This window comes from Palaemon carinicauda, chromosome 6, assembly GCF_036898095.1.
Source record: "Palaemon carinicauda isolate YSFRI2023 chromosome 6, ASM3689809v2, whole genome shotgun sequence".
Taxonomy (NCBI): Eukaryota; Metazoa; Arthropoda; class Malacostraca; order Decapoda; family Palaemonidae; genus Palaemon; species Palaemon carinicauda.
Window position 1 is genome coordinate 148,180,429 of NC_090730.1, and position 20,000 is coordinate 148,200,428.

Genomic DNA, 20,000 nt, shown 5'->3' on the forward strand with positions numbered 1-20,000 from the left:
ATTATTATTATTATTATCTGTAAATATTCAATAGACATTTTGAGCCTGAAATTAAGTTCGCGTCAATAGGCGTAGGAGATGATGATAATGATGATGATGATGATTTATCTAACGTTACCCTAATATTTGATAAAAGCTGTTTACTATCATCAGTTTATAGTTAATCTTCCCTACAATAGGATGAACCAGTGTATATGTATGATCTAGCATTGTCACCTGCTCTTGAGCAATGGAATACTAGAATGAGCTCCCCTGTAAATCTCTATACTGTAGAGATTGTTCATTACTGTAAGTCTTGGTCGATATTTTGAAAGGCAGGACTGACCCAGAAAAGGCTTTTAGTTTTAAAGATAGCTAATTATTGAGAAACTTACGTAAGATAATAGGAAGGAAAGAAGTCTTTAGTGAGATTACAAATAAAAAAAAATAAAGTAAAATCTTACTACAAAATAAGATGAAGTGAGATAAAAATAAACAATTATTACATTATCGTTAGGTAGGAGAAAAGTCATCCTATTTAATTGAAAACAACGATCAGGGAACAAGTCTCATGAGATTATTACCATTTCCTTAATTTAAATGGATTTGGGGGTTATTAGTAAATATTTATATTTATAGTGAGTGTTTACCTGGGGAAAGTGTTCCGGCGTGAAGTTATTCAGGTGAAGATCCTATGTCACCGCTTTGCTCTGAGAGAGAGAGAGAGAGAGAGAGAGAGAGAGAGAGAGAGAGAGAGAGAGAGAGAGAGAGAGAGAGAGAGAGAGAGAGAGCAAATTTGACCTTGCTTTCATGGAAGCATAACAAAGTGCAATTAAAAAATGAAATAGATTAACTCATTCTCTATAATCCTTCTTACAATTGGACTAACCAATAACAAGGCGCATTACCGGTCCTCAGTTCTTGGAACCAATCATCGCATGTGACCTAATTCTACTAAATCTCCTTCGGTTCTGCAAACTTCCTGAAATAAGAAAAAAACACGCCCACCCCCAAGCTCCTCCCCTCAGCCAACAGGCCCCGCCCAACCAGTGCCCCGTCTAATACGAATTGCACTTGAGGTCTCGTCAACATTGAGCTCCGTGCTTCCCTGTGCGCAGGACCGTTGCGCGTAGTTCATCCGTTCTCGTCAAGAGAACATCATTAAATCACTCGTTTTAATCATTTTAAATTGAAGGACAGAGTGAGCTACATATATCAAAAGTTATATGTGTAAATGACAACGTGCTGTTCATGCGTTACCGTTGGAAAAAAAAAAAAAAATAGCCAGGGAAAATAACCCACCGCTGAACGGTTTTGGAGTTCGTTCATGTTTAGCATTGAAAGTGAATCGTAGCAAGTTTTGTCTCGGTTGAATTATTGTTCCCGTCTTCGTTATCACCAAGACAAGGTTAGTGTATAGCTGATTATAGTTAGTTGTTATTGACGATAACTCAAAGACGCACCTGTTCGTCGAGAATGAATTGACGAACGAGGCTGGCGTTCCTCTCCCTGAACGGTTTGTAATACGATCATTTCGCAGAGGGATTTGGCAGCTGCAAAAATATATAACCGAGATGCTATTGCGGCTTCATTATCATTATCTGGGGTTCTAATCTAAGCTTGGGATTTTATATGTAGTTTAAAAAAACTATCTAAAATTAAAAAAGAAAAAAAAATAGACGTTTTCGAGTGTTTTGGTTTGAATGTCAAGTTAATGGAGTTTCATAAAATTTTTTAGACACCATTCATTAGAAATTTCATTTTTTATCATATGATATTATCTAATACCTGCAGTTTCTTTGCTATAAATAATTATTTCGAACAAAACTGTATTTAAATGCAGATCATGCATTATAAACAAAGTTACATAGGACTAAACAATAAAATAAACTATTATTGCTATTTATTTTTTAAAGGATGTTACATATATTAACATGACATTCTTACGCACGTTTAGAAAAGGATGAGAATGGTACGTGAGGGAAGTTTTCCCATATTCCTTTCATTGACATCACTCTCATTTCCGGTAACGCGGTACGCATTGACTGTCAGTATAGGAAAGCAAGACAACAACACACACACACACACACACACACACACACACACACACACACACACACATATATATATATATATATATATATATATATATATATATATATATATATATATATATATATATATATATGCAAGTGTGTGTGCACAGAGAGAGAGAGAGAGAGAGAGAGAGAGAGAGAGAGAGAGAGAGAGAGAGAGAGAGAGAGATATGACAGTAGCGCTCATCTTTATCAAAAGGAGGTAAATCAACAAGACATAAACACTTCAATCTAAAGAGGCCTTTAAAGTTTGATTCAAGGTTAGCTTGACCTAGAAAACTACAAAGTCTATCTTGAGATTAGACCTACTTTAGGCTACTCTCAGCAAGATTACCACGTTCGACGATGTCAACGAAATGAAGGAATTTGACTATACACAATTCATGCCTGATAGCTCACCTGCAGTTGAGGTACAGGCAGAAGATGGGCCCATGAAAGGTGATAGAAAGGACAAAATCTTCGAAGGCCTTTCACCATCTTGATCAACCGGCCCTCACCGCCTAGGCCGTGTTATGCATACCATTGTCAATATTTAAGGTTGCCAGAAAGCCATTAAAGTACGACCTCTGTTCGACACAAGAAACTGTAATACAAGTTGCTTTTGTTCTTACAAGTTGTATTTGTTCATACAAGTTGTATTTGCTCTTGCATATGAAAAAGGGTATGGAATTAATAATTAAGAGCAGAAATATCTTTTCGTGTAGGCGGTTGTTTTACCACCAGTAGCATGGGTCTACTTTGCAGTAGCACAGGCAACCAATTGTACTGAAAGTGAATGACAATAATACAGTACCTTTGTTTAGCTGTTGTTTGTTTGTTAGCGGGGTTTAAATGCTACGGAAATGGACAATCATTCCTATTTGACACAGCCGGGGTTGAAGATGTTTAGTTGTTTTCTTTATATTTTGTTATTTGCTTAGGTGAGCTGAATGCCGTGGGCGCTATACGGGATTACCTTGCACCGTGTGTTATGTAAGCTCTCTCTCTCTCTCTCTCTCTCTCTCTCTCTCTCTCTCTCTCTCTCTCTCTCTCTCTCTCTCTCTCCGGATGAGCAGTCTCTCTTTTGTTCGTATGTATAGTAGAAAAACTCTAAAAGTGAATATGACTATTCTTATGGATTAGGATGAACTTTCCAGACAAATTAGCAGTTTTAATCTAATACTTAATATTCCATAACGTAAATATTAAAAACTAGTTGTCATCTGTTCATATCTCTCTAGATATGAGAACTATTATAAAATATTTATACTTTTTTAATTTATTTTCTTATTGAAATTTTTTTTTCGTCGGGAGCAAAATATTGCAATTTAGTTTTATAAAACATCCAAAGGGTTATTTGACCTTAAATTCAATGAGGTGCAAAAATAGGAAGCTGTGAACGAATTGTTACGTAAACATTATCATCGACAGAATCAGCAGTCTTAAGTGTAATAGATTAAAAGAGAGAAAATTAAATTATCATTTTCCTTGAAATTGTTACAAGTCTTCATGAATAAAAGTGTTTATGGCGTTGATGACCTTGGTACTTGTGACGTCAGTTTGCCGTACTAAATCATTCAATCAATCAGATAAGGAAGATTAAAAGTCTGTATCAGGAACAGAGCTTAAGTTTACGTTTTTCTGTAAACCCTTGTAAGTTTGTTCTATCTTTCCCTGAATACTAAATCTTCTCCTAAGAAATATGGTGGAGATCAAGTATTCGGATTTAAAAAAACAATGAATACAAAACTATATACAAGCGCACTTGTACAATTAACTGTAGAGTTGTGGTGGCCGATGTAGTAACGTCCCTGAATAGTGAACGCATGACAGGGGTTCGAGTCCCGCTCAAATTCGTTAGTTTCTTTGGTCACTACAATCTCACCATCCTTGTGAGCTAAGGATGGGGGCTTTGGGGGAGCCTATAGGTCTACCTGCTGAATCATCGTGAGCCATTGCCTGGCCCTCCTTTGTCCTAGCTTGGGTGGAGATGGGGCTTGGGCGCTGATTATATATATATATATATATATATATATATATATATATATATATATATATATATACACACATATATATATATATATATATATATATATATATATATATATATATATATATATATATATATATATATATATATATATATATATATATAAATGGTCAGGCTCTAGGGCATTGTCCTGCTCGATAGGGCAATGTCACTGTCCCTTGCCCCTGCCATTCACGAGCAGCCTTTAAACCTTTAAATCAGTAATGTCTTGGGGATATCTATCAAACTATAGGTTGATTTCTGTGATAAAATTGATGGTATAGGATAGGCTTATTATATTATTTATTAGATTTGAAGAAGGAACCAGGTCTTGCTGTGGATCTACGATCTTCCTTTTAAGGAGGTGGGAGGACAGGGCTGATCATATCAATCAAGGTTCTATTTATAAATAAGTTAAAAGGAAATAGAGTTAAAAACCTTTCAACATATTGGGCTAAAACAATTGGGGTAAAATTGTTAATTTTGGGAATATTACAAGTGTACAAAATCCTGGTTTAAACAAGTAATTCTGCTATGCATCTTGAATATAAAACATTCAATAACAACTTACGACTGACTTACACTGTTAAAAAAAAAACGGTAAATGCCTGGCAATATTTACTCCAGGATTTATACATTTTTAAAAACGGATATATTGACGTAGAGGAGTAATATATCGGTCACTAACCCGTAAAAGATAATAACAAAGTAGGGTAAAATTACGGTTACCTGTATTTTACTGAAACACGGTTGAGAACAGTAGATTTTTATGGAGAATTCCCAATTAAAATTACACTTTTTTTAACAGTGTAGAAAGGAGTAGCGTATGAAATAAACAATGATTCTGGCGTCTTATGCATTAACATAGCAATATCAAGTCGCACACAAAACTATTAACTAAAAATAACGATAACGTATCCGTGAAAATCAACTCTAAAACAAGTTTCGCAAGTTTTTCCTCCTGTGAATACAAGTTACAAAAAAGGCAAAGGACATTTTCCTTTAAAGCAATTGGACGACGGTCTACGCTCCGAGTCTACAGCAATAGCGGTGTTCTATTGTGCTTCACTTTTTTGTAATAAAAATACCGCAGTGTTTGGTGACTTGGGCGCCTTCGGTTCATATTATGACGGCGAGACAACTGATTTTTTTTTTTTTTCGTGTCTCTCTCCTATATCATAATTTTTGTGGTTGAACTTTTAGAAAATTTAAAATTTAATCTCTCAGTATTCTTTGTGTTTAGTTTAAATGTTTCATTCTTGTTTATTATGACATTTATTACCTCCGCCAAAGAAGTTGGAAAGAGTTTATGTTTTACCCCTTGTTTGTGTTTGTTTATTTGTGTGTGTTTCTTTGTGAACAGCTTCCTGGCCACAATTTTATTTGTAGAGTAATGAGACTTGCATGGATTAACTATTATGTAAAATGCTGGAAATTAATAAATTTGGGAAGGTCAAGGTCACAGGTTAAGATCACGATCAATCAAAATGTCCAATTCACGTAATCAGCCATAAGTTTGAAAATCGTTATCACAGACTTCAAACTTGGTTCATATCTGAGAGTATGAAAATCCACGCCAATTAATACATGGTAAGGTCAAAGGTCAAGGTTGAGCAAAGGTTGAGAAATAATTTGCCACAGTGGAGGTCTACGCTCTACTGAGTGCCCCTTTAATTTTTACTGGATTGATGTGTATTCTTCCTGACGGTATGGAACTGCATAAATTGCCTCTTCCATCATAAATAATAATTCAACCCATCATTGCTATTATTATCTTTCGGTATTTCTTATCATAATCACACAAGGAATGGCCAGACGGCAACGCAGAACGATGATTTGTTACATCAACAAGTATTCTCTTTCTACTTCCGTTTTCCCAGACTCAGTTTTCATCTTCCCATTCGTATTTTTAATTTCACTGAACCAAAGCTAAATGAGGGAATCAGGTTACCCTTTTCATCGGGCCGTAAAGTTATTCGAATCAATAAAAAATGCAATATATGGTAAGACGAACAATGATATGAGTTCCAGCACAAGCATCAATGTGTCCAGGACGCATGCGCGAGCAGAATGGTATGCCAAGATTTCACTGAGGTACACCAAGTTACTAAGTTCCCAAAAGTAATGTTATTCACCTCTCGTCCCTTGCTATCAATCAAAATCTGATTGGCCCTGCTATTATATGCAGGACTGGAATCGTCTCTTGGTGAAAGGGGGAACTAGCATAAATTATGGAAAATATATCATGACGGGACTGTTTGTGCTTTTAAATAAAAGAACTTGGGATCTTCCGACTCTTTCTTTGAAGGAGTTCGATATGATAATGAAAACTTTGATTATAGTTGATCAATATTCAGGTATACAGAGGAAAGGTGTGTTCGCTGCCTACATATTTATGACGGAGCTACTTACGAAGAATACCTGCGATTTCATTATTTCAGACATGAAATTACGATGACATTCGCTAATCAATCAAGTTATTTTTTATGAGTAACATGCTCTATATTTTCTAACCATCGTACTGCATAGCTAAGTACTATGCAGTATATCAAAGGTTTTCAAGTTCTGTATTAGAAACAGAATAATTATTGGCTAAAACTATATGGGAATGTTCATGTACAGCAACTTATTGCTTAATCTTTGATTTTCCCTCTTATATTATTATTTGAAGTACTGTTCTTAATCAAATGTACCTCTCTCTCTCTCTCTCTCTCTCTCTCTCTCCTCTCTCTCTCTCTCTCTCTCTCTCTCTCTCTCTCTCTCTCTCTTATGCCATGCATCTGCCTGTTCAACATTATGAATGCGATATTGTGGGAAGCAATGCTGACTACCAAAGCTAGAGGTGGGATGATACACATGCCAATTAGCAAGAGAGGAGGAAGGAAATTTCTACAACACTCATAAGACCATCACTTCTTGTTTAAATTCCGAGTACTTGTGGCTGTCTGACATATTTATTTTGTGTTTATTTTTTTTTTATTTTTTGGTGACACCAGTTAATGGTATTTTTGTTGTTATTGATATTACAAGACAAGCTGCAACTTTCGTTTGAAAAGCAGAATGGTACAACCAATCGAAGGGAAATAAAAATCTATTAAATATCTAAAACAAAATAATATTTTAAATTAATCAACAATATAAGTAAACAGACAAACTATGAAACAATCTCAACAAGAAGCCATCTGCACAAAGTTGGAGACCCCGAAGTTCTACTGATTTATTATTATTATTATTATTATTATTATTATTATTATTATTATTACTAGCTAAAGTACTACCCTAGTTGAAGTATGATTTTAAGATACAATACACAGTAACCTGTGTTAGTGTTTTAAATTCAGTATTCTTGGCCTAGATATTGATCTCTGGCACCGTCGTTCAATTAGTTCTTTATTCATGTTGCGTAAGTTTTTCATAATTCTGACCATCCTTTGCATTCAGATCTTCCCAGACAGTACCATCATTTACATATTACAAGGAATGGAGTTAATTCTAACAATCTTGCCTTTTCCATCAAAAGACAAAACGTCATAGTTTTCTAGAAGTTTCATTCCAGTTTTAACAATTTGTGGAACGGTCTTTCTAGTCAGGGGGTTGAGTCGGTGGAACTTCAGAGGTTCAAATTTGTTTTCAAATGCATTTCTGTTGAACTGGATACGTAAGTCTCATTTCATAGTTTATATGTGACATGTGTATTTTAACGTTATTACTGATGCAAAAATAATTTATATATTTTAATATTATTTCTCATATATGATTTATTCGCTATTTCTCTATTTCCTTTCCTCACTAGGCTGCTTTCCTTGTTGGAGCCCTTGGGATTGTAGTATCCTAATTTTCCAACTAGGGTTGTAGCTTGGCTAATAATAATAATAATAATAATAATAATAATAATAATAATAATAAGATTCACTTCAAACGTCTCAGTGAAACCTTTTTTACCTATTGTGGGTACTAGAAAAATGGGTATCACCTTTCAGATACTTATAGAATAAAAATTAAATGTCAAGATAATCGGAATTCCAGATAGTAGGTTAACATTGTACATTTACACCGTAACTTATTAGCCTAATAGTGTGACCAAGTTGTGAAATGATTTTCCTAATCGTTCTTCTTCACTCAAGGGGTTAACTACTGCAATGAACTGTTCAGTGACTACTTGGTAAGGGTCCAAGACTCTCTTTAGCTATGTAAAGTAGCTCTTCCAGGAGGACGCTCCAAAATCAAACCATTGTTCTCTAGTCTTGGTAGGGCCCTACCCATTCTAACACGGTCTCTTGCTTCTTGGGGTACACTCAGGCACAATTCTGTTTCCTTATTTTCTTTCCTCACTGGGCTATTTTCCCTGTTGGACCCATTGGGCTTACAGCATCCTGCTCTTCCAAATAAGGTTGTAGTTTAGCTAATAATAATAATAATAATAATAATAATAATAATAATAATAATAATAATAATAATAATAATAATAAATCGGTAGAACTTCAGGGGCCCCAACTTTTCGCAGATGGCTTTTCGTTGAGACTATTGTTATGAGTCCAGTTTTATAGTTTATCTGTTTACTTATATTATTAATTTTAGTTTGTTAAATATCTAATTGATTTTTATTTCTCATTCCCCTTTGATTGCTTGTAGTATTCTGATTTTCCAACTAAAGTTTCATCTTGTCTTGTTAGGATAATAATAATAATAATAATAATAATAATAATAATAATAATAATAATAATAATAATAATAATATGAACTGGGGTCCCAAAAAAGCAATGTAAACGCAAAATGAATGCGTTATCAGAACATGAACGCCTCTATAATGTTAAGAAGGCCACAAGTACTTGCATACCTCACAGGCAACAAAGTATAAATATTCAAATGACTCCTGCCCACACAGCCTTCAGGCATTGTAATACCATTGTTCCTCTCATTCACGTACACATATACATACATACATTTATTCATATATATGATCATTCTTGTCCATGGTATTCATTAGGTCTTTGGTTTTGCTAACTGATATTGTTCTTTGACTTTTAAATTCTTTCATCTCGGTAAATTTATAGCTTTCCTGTAGCTCGTTTTAATTGCTTCTTACTTAAATACAGTATTAGCTTTTGATTTTATTTTGTAACTGATATAGGATTCTTCAACACTTGCATTAATACAGTACTTGGCTTCAGTTTTCTGTTCATTCATATACTGGGTTACCACAGGAAAATTTGAGGTCCAATTGGTTATTTATAAACCCGAAAAATACGTAAATATCAGAAACAAAAAGTAAAAAGACGAGGAGTACGATGATTCATTTTTCAAGAATCTCAAGGACGAGAGAGAGAGAGAGAGAGAGAGAGAGAGAGAGAGAGAGAGAGAGGAGAGAGAGAGAGAGAGAGAGAGAGAGAGAGAGAGAGAGAGGATAATTTGAATAACAATATATGTATAAACCTCACCTCGACAGGAAGAGTCCCAAATTACTTCCAAATGACATATAGGGAGGAAACAACTTGGGCCATTCTCATGCAACATCATTACACCTCAGTCAATCTAAGAAAGGGATTGGGTACTTGATAGATAATGAACTGAGGTAATTTTCAACGAGAATAGATAAATGAACAAAGGTAGAATTGCGCAATCCGAAGTCATACTATTGACTCTGGGTTAATATCTTCCAAAACCAATCGTTTTAAGTCTACGAGGAAACCATTGTAATTTAGGTGTTTGAAGAGAATGATATTTTGGTTTGTTCAACACCAGAGTTCATTCCCGATTAAGCAAGTAAAAGATGGATATGGCAGTGAACGTTGTGTTGTTTGTTACGGGAACCATCCCTTTTAGGGGAAATGGCTATTCTGTATATTATACACACACACACACACACACACACATATATATATATATATAAGAGAGAGAGAGAGAGAGAGAGAGAGAGAGAGAGAGAGAGAGAGAGAGAGAGAGAGAGAGAGAGAGAGAGAGAGAGAGAGAGGGGGGGGATTCCATAAATTAGAGATAACTTTAAAGTTGATGTTTCCATTTGTAAAAAACGCATGTTATACTTGGTACTCTAGCATGCATATTGATATACAAAATGACATTTTAAAACCATTATATATATATATACATATATATATATATATATATATATATATATATATATATAATATATATATGTGTGTGTGTGTGTGTGTGTGTGTGTGTGTGTGTGTGTGTGGGTGTGGGTGTGTCTGTCGTATGTGTGGTTGTATACATGTATTGATATATATTTATATATATATATATATATTTATATATATATATAATATATATATATATATATATATATATATATATATATATATATATATATATATATATATATATATATATATATATATATATATTTGTCACTGACTTCATATTCAACAAACTACTAAGCACTTTTCGAACATGTTACCAAAGAGATCACAACAATAATTGATTGATTTGTTTTAAGTGTCCTTGCGTAGTGACAATAAAGAGACATCGAAGATTTTTCAACTTGGAAAGGACATTTGTTTGAAACATAATGGGCCAACAAAAAAAAAAAAAGAAAAATTAAATATACTTTCTATAAAATCAATTAGTTTTGATATGGCACTCAAGAAGTCTTAAGTATGCAATATACTTCCAGTTCATTGGCCCACCCATAATTATATTATGAGCAGTATTCAGGTATTCGTTAATGGACATTGCGTACTTTTTAGTATGTGCGCAGAACTTTCTTCTATAAGATTATATTTTCTCTCTAATTCTAGTTGGGTGGATATGAATAAACCAATATCATCCGTCAATACTCATGAGATTCGTTTTAAAATTATTTTGATCAGTAATGTGTTAGTGATGGTCGCCTTAGTAATTATTTATTTGTTTATTCTTGTACTGTTTTATCCTAGGGCTCTAACCATGCTTCCGTTGAAGGGATCTAAAAGCTAATGCTCTAGCATTTTTGTTTACTTATATTGCATTTGATGAGTGCTGGTAAACTGTTACTGACGCTGATTTCCCTCTAGATATTTCGACATAAAAAAATCTACACCGTATCGGTCAACCCCCAACCCCGGATAAAAATAAGAAATGACACCTACAACTAACTTAGCTGTCTAATGTAAGGTGTAATAGGTTATATTGAAGCCTGAAACCCCCAATAGAGTAATTTGAGTCTTCTTCCCGGTTCAAAACGTTACAGAGCTTCTAGCACCCGTCCATCGTTTCGACGTTGGGTAATTCCAAGACCGAAACTGACCCTCCATTAAAGTGTTACTTCAAACTAAGTCTTCCTGTTCGGAACAAATTTTCCCTGTGACTGTTGTTGCCTCAGGAATGTTGATTGCCTTATTGAAAACGATTACGACAGGCAAAAACATTTGCTTGGGATATTTACAGCGTACTGTATCGGTTACAGAATGAATGGGTTTGGACTTCAAGGAAGGCGTTACTTAATGATTCATTACTCATGCAGTATTGGTTCTTGGATCTCATTGTGACTCATTACCACAATCACCGGAACTCACTATCACACTTTGGTGTTATCTGTATTCTTTCTGTCTTTCCATCATGTTCGGTCTATCCACTGGGCCTATTGGGAACGTCTCTGCCTGGTGATCTGCCGGACTGGGGTTTGAATCCCGCTCAATCTCGATAGTGTCTTGTAGTGTCTGTAACCTCTAGCTTGGGTAGAGAAGAGGTTTGTGCACAGATCATATGGATATATGGTCAGTCTCAAGTGCATTGGCCTTCTAGCTAGAGCATTGTCACTATCCCTTGCCTCTGCCATTCATGAGTAGCCTTTAAGCATTAAGCTTATCTTTCCATCATGTTTTTATCCATTGGCCTTCTTCCTTCCACCCTTACTTTACATTTGCAATCTCTGGTTTCTCATCTCCTCTTATCAGTCGTTAACTCAGTCTCGGCATTGTCACTGTCCCTTGCCTCTGCCATTCATGAGTAGCCTTTAAGACTTAAACTTATCTTTCCATCATGTTTTTATCCATTGGCCCTCTTCCTTCCACCCTAACTTTACATCGCAATCTCTGGTTTCTCATATCCTCTTATCACTCGTTAACCAAGTCTCCGCTTACGCCATCCTAATGAAGCAGCCCTTCCCCACCCACGTGTCGTGGTATTACATCACTTCAAATCGTTTCTCTGGTTTTGGTGTTGTTGTGTTAGAAAAGGCCAATGTCACTGGTGGCAGATTCTTGACACACAGACAACAGTGAATATTCTGTGCTGCTTTACTCAGAGGAGTCCTGATTAGAAATGCAGTCAATGATGTTAACACACAAGTATACCTTTGGAATGTTAGGTGGAATGGTTAAGAATAGCGGATAAATGAGAGAGAGAGAGAGAGAGAGAGAGAGAGAGAGAGAGAGAGAGAGAGAGAGAGAGAGAGAGAGAGAGAGATCATCTTATAGACGGATGAATTTATTAGTGCACAGAAAATTGCATTAGATGCTTGGCACATACGCATACAAATAGAGATAGAAGAAAAGGAGAATAGGTGATACATGAATACGTAATATTAAAACAGATATGAGAGAGAGAGAGAGAGAGAGAGAGGAGAGAGAGAGAGAGAGAGAGAGAGAGAGAGAGAGAGAGAGAGAGAGCATTTTATACATGAATGAATTTACTATTGCAGAGAAAAATGGCATAATATAATTGGCACATTATTATTATTATTATATTATTATTATTACCGTCTAAGCTACAATCCTAGTTGGAAAAGCAGGATGATATAAGCCCAAGGGCTCCAACAGGGAAAATAGCTCAGTGAGGAAAGGAAATAATGAAATAAAAAATAACACGTCTTAATAGGTTTGCTGAAGGTAATCATCTGTTCCCTAGTTTGCAATTTGGTTTTTGTAAAGGCCTTGGAGCATGATATGCCCTTCTTACAATCTCCAATGATGTACAGAAATCCCTTGATTGTGGTTAGGAAGTTCCTATGATTGGCCTTGATTTTAGTGCTGCCTTTGGCCGTGTTAATCATGAGGCCCTTATTTTAAAACAGTTGGGAGTGGGGCGGGTTGTTTCCTAGCATTATTATTGAATTTTTAAATAATAGATCTCAAAGAGTTGTTGTTGATGGGCACCATAGTAAGTTTAGAAATATGATATCTGGTGTTCCACAGGGTAGTATTCTTGGGCCATTACTTTTCATACTATATACACATGACATGTGGTTTGGTTTAGAAAACAAGCTTGTTGTATATGCAGATAATGATACTCTCTTTGCATCAATTCCATCTCCTGATTGTAGATGTGGGGTTGCTGAATCCCTTAATAGAGATGTAGCTCAAATAAGTGCTTGTTGCAAATCAAAACTCAAAGTATATTTTAATATTATTTCTCATATATGATTTATTCGCTATTTCTCTATTTCCTTTCCTCACTAGGCTGCTTTCCTTGTTGGAGCCCTTGGGATTGTAGTATCCTAATTTTCCAACTAGGGTTGTAGCTTGGCTAATAATAATAATAATAATAATAATAATAATAATAATAAGATTCACTTCAAACGTCTCAGTGAAACCTTTTTTACCTATTGTGGGTACTAGAAAAATGGGTATCACCTTTCAGATACTTATAGAATAAAAATTAAATGTCAAGATAATCGGAATTCCAGATAGTAGGTTAACATTGTACATTTACACCGTAACTTATTAGCCTAATAGTGTGACCAAGTTGTGAAATGATTTTCCTAATCGTTCTTCTTCACTCAAGGGGTTAACTACTGCAATGAACTGTTCAGTGACTACTTGGTAAGGGTCCAAGACTCTCTTTAGCTATGTAAAGTAGCTCTTCCAGGAGGACGCTCCAAAATCAAACCATTGTTCTCTAGTCTTGGTAGGGCCCTACCCATTCTAACACGGTCTCTTGCTTCTTGGGGTACACTCAGGCACAATTCTGTTTCCTTATTTTCTTTCCTCACTGGGCTATTTTCCCTGTTGGACCCATTGGGCTTACAGCATCCTGCTCTTCCAAATAAGGTTGTAGTTTAGCTAATAATAATAATAATAATAATAATAATAATAATAATAATAATAATAATAATAATAAATCGGTAGAACTTCAGGGGCCCCAACTTTTCGCAGATGGCTTTTCGTTGAGACTATTGTTATGAGTCCAGTTTTATAGTTTATCTGTTTACTTATATTATTAATTTTAGTTTGTTAAATATCTAATTGATTTTTATTTCTCATTCCCCTTTGATTGCTTGTAGTATTCTGATTTTCCAACTAAAGTTTCATCTTGTCTTGTTAGGATAATAATAATAATAATAATAATAATAATAATAATAATAATAATAATAATAATAATAATAATAATATGAACTGGGGTCCCAAAAAAGCAATGTAAACGCAAAATGAATGCGTTATCAGAACATGAACGCCTCTATAATGTTAAGAAGGCCACAAGTACTTGCATACCTCACAGGCAACAAAGTATAAATATTCAAATGACTCCTGCCCACACAGCCTTCAGGCATTGTAATACCATTGTTCCTCTCATTCACGTACACATATACATACATACATTTATTCATATATATGATCATTCTTGTCCATGGTATTCATTAGGTCTTTGGTTTTGCTAACTGATATTGTTCTTTGACTTTTAAATTCTTTCATCTCGGTAAATTTATAGCTTTCCTGTAGCTCGTTTTAATTGCTTCTTACTTAAATACAGTATTAGCTTTTGATTTTATTTTGTAACTGATATAGGATTCTTCAACACTTGCATTAATACAGTACTTGGCTTCAGTTTTCTGTTCATTCATATACTGGGTTACCACAGGAAAATTTGAGGTCCAATTGGTTATTTATAAACCCGAAAAATACGTAAATATCAGAAACAAAAAAGTAAAAAGACGAGGAGTACGATGATTCATTTTTCAAGAATCTCAAGGACGAGAGAGAGAGTGAGAGAGAGAGGATGAGAGATGAGAGAGAGAGAGAGAGAGAGAGAGAGAGAGAGAGGATAATTTGAATAACAATATATGTATAAACCTCACCTCGACAGGAAGAGTCCCAAATTACTTCAAATGACATATAGGGAGGAAACAACTTGGGCCATTCTCATGCAACATCATTACACCTCAGTCAATCTAAGAAAGGGATTGGGTACTTGATAGATAATGAACTGAGGTAATTTTCAACGAGAATAGATAAATGAACAAAGGTAGAATTGCGCAATCCGAAGTCATACTATTGACTCTGGGTTAATATCTTCCAAAACCAATCGTTTTAAGTCTACGAGGAAACCATTGTAATTTAGGTGTTTGAAGAGAATGATATTTTGGTTTGTTCAACACCAGAGTTCATTCCCGATTAAGCAAGTAAAAGATGGATATGGCAGTGAACGTTGTGTTGTTTGTTACGGGAACCATCCCTTTTAGGGGAAATGGCTATTCTGTATATTATACACACACACACACACACACACACATATATATATATATATAAAGAGAGAGAGAGAGAGAGAGAGAGAGAGAGAGAGAGAGAGAGAGAGAGAGAGAGAGAGGAGAGAGAGAGAGAGAGAGAGGGGGGGGATTCCATAAATTAGAGATAACTTTAAAGTTGATGTTTCCATTTGTAAAAAACGCATGTTATACTTGGTACTCTAGCATGCATATTGATATACAAAATGACATTTTTAAAACCATTATATATATATACATATATATATATATATATATATATATATATATATAATATATATATATATATATATATATATATGTGTGTGTGTGTGTGTGTGTGTGTGTGTGTGTGGGTGTGGGTGTGTCTGTCGTATGTGTGGTTGTATACATGTATTGATATATATTTATATATATATATATATTTATATATATATATAAATATATATATATATATATAATATATATATTATATATATATATATATATATATATATATATATATATTTGTCACTGACTTCATATTCAACAAACTACTAAGCACTTTTCGAACATGTTACCAAAGAGATCACAACAATAATTGATTGATTTGTTTTAAGTGTCCTTGCGTAGTGACAATAAAGAGACATCGAAGATTTTTCAACTTGGAAAGGACATTTGTTTGAAACATAATGGGCCAACAAAAAAAAAAAAGAAAAATTAAATATACTTTCTATAAAATCAATTAGTTTTGATATGGCACTCAGAAGTCTTAAGTATGCAATATACTTCCAGTTCATTGGCCCACCCATAATTATATTATGAGCAGTATTCAGGTATTCGTTAATGGACATTGCGTACTTTTTAGTATGTGCGCAGAACTTTCTTCTATAAGATTATATTTTCTCTCTAATTCTAGTTGGGTGGATATGAATAAACCAATATCATCCGTCAATACTCATGAGATTCGTTTTTAAAATTATTTTGATCAGTAATGTGTTAGTGATGGTCGCCTTAGTAATTATTTATTTGTTTATTCTTGTACTGTTTTATCCTAGGGCTCTAACCATGCTTCCGTTGAAGGGATCTAAAAGCTAATGCTCTAGCATTTTTGTTTACTTATATTGCATTTGATGAGTGCTGGTAAACTGTTACTGACGCTGATTTCCCTCTAGATATTTCGACATAAAAAAATCTACACCGTATCGGTCAACCCCCAACCCCGGATAAAAATAAGAAATGACACCTACAACTAACTTAGCTGTCTAATGTAAGGTGTAATAGGTTATATTGAAGCCTGAAACCCCAATAGAGTAATTTGAGTCTTCTTCCCGGTTCAAAACGTTACAGAGCTTCTAGCACCCGTCCATCGTTTCGACGTTGGGTAATTCCAAGACCGAAACTGACCCTCCATTAAAGTGTTACTTCAAACTAAGTCTTCCTGTTCGGAACAAATTTTCCCTGTGACTGTTGTTGCCTCAGGAATGTTGATTGCCTTATTGAAAACGATTACGACAGGCAAAAACATTTGCTTGGGATATTTACAGCGTACTGTATCGGTTACAGAATGAATGGGTTGGACTTCAAGGAAGGCGTTACTTAATGATTCATTACTCATGCAGTATTGGTTCTTGATCTCATTGTGACTCATTACCACAATCACCGGAACTCACTATCACACTTTGGTGTTATCTGTATTCTTTCTGTCTTTCCATCATGTTCGGTCTATCCACTGGCCTATTGGGAACGTCTCTGCCTGGTGATCTGCCGGACTGGGGTTTGAATCCCGCTCAATCTCGATAGTGTCTTGTAGTGTCTGTAACCTCTAGCTTGGGTAGAGAAGAGGTTTGTGCACAGATCATATGGATATATGGTCAGTCTCAAGTGCATTGGCCTTCTAGCTAGAGCATTGTCACTATCCCTTGCCTCTGCCATTCATGAGTAGCCTTTAAGCATTAAGCTTATCTTTCCATCATGTTTTTATCCATTGGCCTTCTTCCTTCCACCCTTACTTTACATTTGCAATCTCTGGTTTCTCATCTCCTCTTATCAGTCGTTAACTCAGTCTCGGCATTGTCACTGTCCCTTGCCTCTGCCATTCATGAGTAGCCTTTAAGACTTAAACTTATCTTTCCATCATGTTTTTATCCATTGGCCCTCTTCCTTCCACCCTAACTTTACATTCGCAATCTCTGGTTTCTCATATCCTCTTATCACTCGTTAACCAAGTCTCCGCTTACGCCATCCTAATGAAGCAGCCCTTCCCCACCCACGTGTCGTGGTATTACATCACTTCAAATCGTTTCTCTGGTTTTGGTTGTTGTGTTAGAAAAGGCCAATGTCACTGGTGGCAGATTCTTGACACACAGACAACAGTGAATATTCTGTGCTGCTTTACTCAGAGGAGTCCTGATTAGAAATGCAGTCAATGATGTTAACACACAAGTATACCTTTGGAATGTTAGGTGGAATGGTTAAGAAAAGCGGATAAATGAGAGAGAGAGAGAGAGAGAGAGAGAGAGAGAGAGAGAGAGGAGAGGAGAGAGAGAGAGAGAGATCATCTTATAGACGGATGAATTTATTAGTGCACAGAAAAATTGCATTAGATGCTTGGCACATACGCATACAAATAGAGATAGAAGAAAAGGAGAATAGGTGATACATGAATACGTAATATTAAAACAGATATGAGAGAGAGAGAGAGAGGAGAGAGAGAGAGAGAGAGAGAGAGAGAGAGGAGAGAGAGAGAGAGAGAGAGAGAGAGCATTTTATACATGAATGAATTTACTATTGCAGAGAAAAATGGCATAATATAATTGGCACATTATTATTATTATTATTATTATTATTATTATTATTACCGTCTAAGCTACAATCCTAGTTGGAAAAGCAGGATGATATAAGCCCAAGGGCTCCAACAGGGAAAATAGCTCAGTGAGGAAAGGAAATAATGAAATAAAAAATAACACGTCTTAATAGGTTTGCTGAAGGTAATCATCTGTTCCCTAGTTTGCAATTTGGTTTTTGTAAAGGCCTTGGAGCATGATATGCCCTTCTTACAATCTCCAATGATGTACAGAAATCCTTGATTGTGGTTAGGAAGTTCCTATGATTGGCCTTGATTTTAGTGCTGCCTTTGGCCGTGTTAATCATGAGGCCCTTATTTTAAAACAGTTGGGAGTGGGCGGGTTGTTTCCTAGCATTATTATTGAATTTTTAAATAATAGATCTCAAAGAGTTGTTGTTGATGGGCACCATAGTAAGTTTAGAAATATGATATCTGGTGTTCCACAGGGTAGTATTCTTGGGCCATTACTTTTCATACTATATACACATGACATGTGGTTTGGTTTAGAAAACAAGCTTGTTGTATATGCAGATAATGATACTCTCTTTGCATCAATTCCATCTCCTGATTGTAGATGTGGGGTTGCTGAATCCCTTAATAGAGATGTAGCTCAAATAAGTGCTTGTTGCAAATCAAAACTCAAAGTATGATTGTAAGTAGGTCAAGGACAGTGGCTCCTCAACATCCGGATCTCAGCATTGATAATGTTTCTTTTAACTTTGTATGACTTAAAATTTTAGGTGTGGTTCTCTACAGCAAATTTATTTTGAGAAACACATTAGGTCTCTGTCTTCTTCGATTGCACACAAAATTGGCTTATTGAGAAAGTCTTTTAAGAATTTCGGTGATCAATATATTTTGAAGAAGTGTTTTAATTCTTTCATTCTACCTTGTTTAGAGTATTGTTTTCCTGTCTGGTCTTCAGCTGCTGATTCTCATCTTAATTTGCTGGACAGGAACTTACAGTCTACTAAATTGCTTATTCCTGATCTAGATATTAATCTTCGCCACTGTCATTCAATTAGTTGGTTATGCATGTTGCATAAGATTTTTCATAATTCTGATCATCCTTTACATTTAGATCTCCCTGGACAATTCTATCCTGTTCGTAATACTGGGCATGCAGTTAATTCTAATAGTCAGGCCTTCTCCATCATGAGGCTCAATACTACACAGTTCTAGAAGTTTTATTCCAGCTGTGACCAAGGTGTGGAATGATCTTCCTAATCGGGTAGCTGAATCAGTTGAACTTCAAAAGTTCAAACTTGCAATAAATGTTTTTATGTGCAACAGGCTGACATAAGTCTTTTTATAGTTTATATATGAATGATCTGTTTTAATGTTGTTTATGTTTTTAAGATATTTTATTTTAATTTTTCATTACTTTTTATATCGTTTATTTATTCACTGGGCTATTTTTCCCTGTTGGAGCCCTTGGACTTAGAACATGTTGTTTTTCCAAATAGGGTTGTAGCTTGGCTAATAATAATAATAATAATAATAATAATAATAATAATAATAATAAAGCTTTCATATGTAAACTATAAAAACTTCAAAATAACAAGAGGAAGAGAAATAAGATAGAATAGTGTGCTCGAGTGTACTCTCAAGCAAGAGAACTCTACGCATGCAATAAAAGAATTTAATGAGAATACTTGATATATGAATTGG

General features: G+C 35.0%; 2 protein-coding genes across 2 annotated transcripts in view; one reads left to right on the forward strand and one right to left on the reverse strand.

The window, feature by feature from the left end:
- LOC137643278 (uncharacterized) overlaps positions 1–20,000 on the reverse strand; it is a 111,675-nt gene that overhangs the window by 85,917 nt on the left and 5,758 nt on the right. The window lies entirely within an intron of this gene.
- LOC137642706 (sodium-coupled monocarboxylate transporter 1-like) overlaps positions 1,072–20,000 on the forward strand; it is a 152,140-nt gene continuing 133,211 nt past the window's right edge. The window contains exon 1 of the mRNA XM_068375506.1: positions 1,072–1,387. The gene's annotated coding sequence lies outside the window, so the exon portion shown is untranslated. The remainder of the gene's footprint in view (positions 1,388–20,000) is intronic.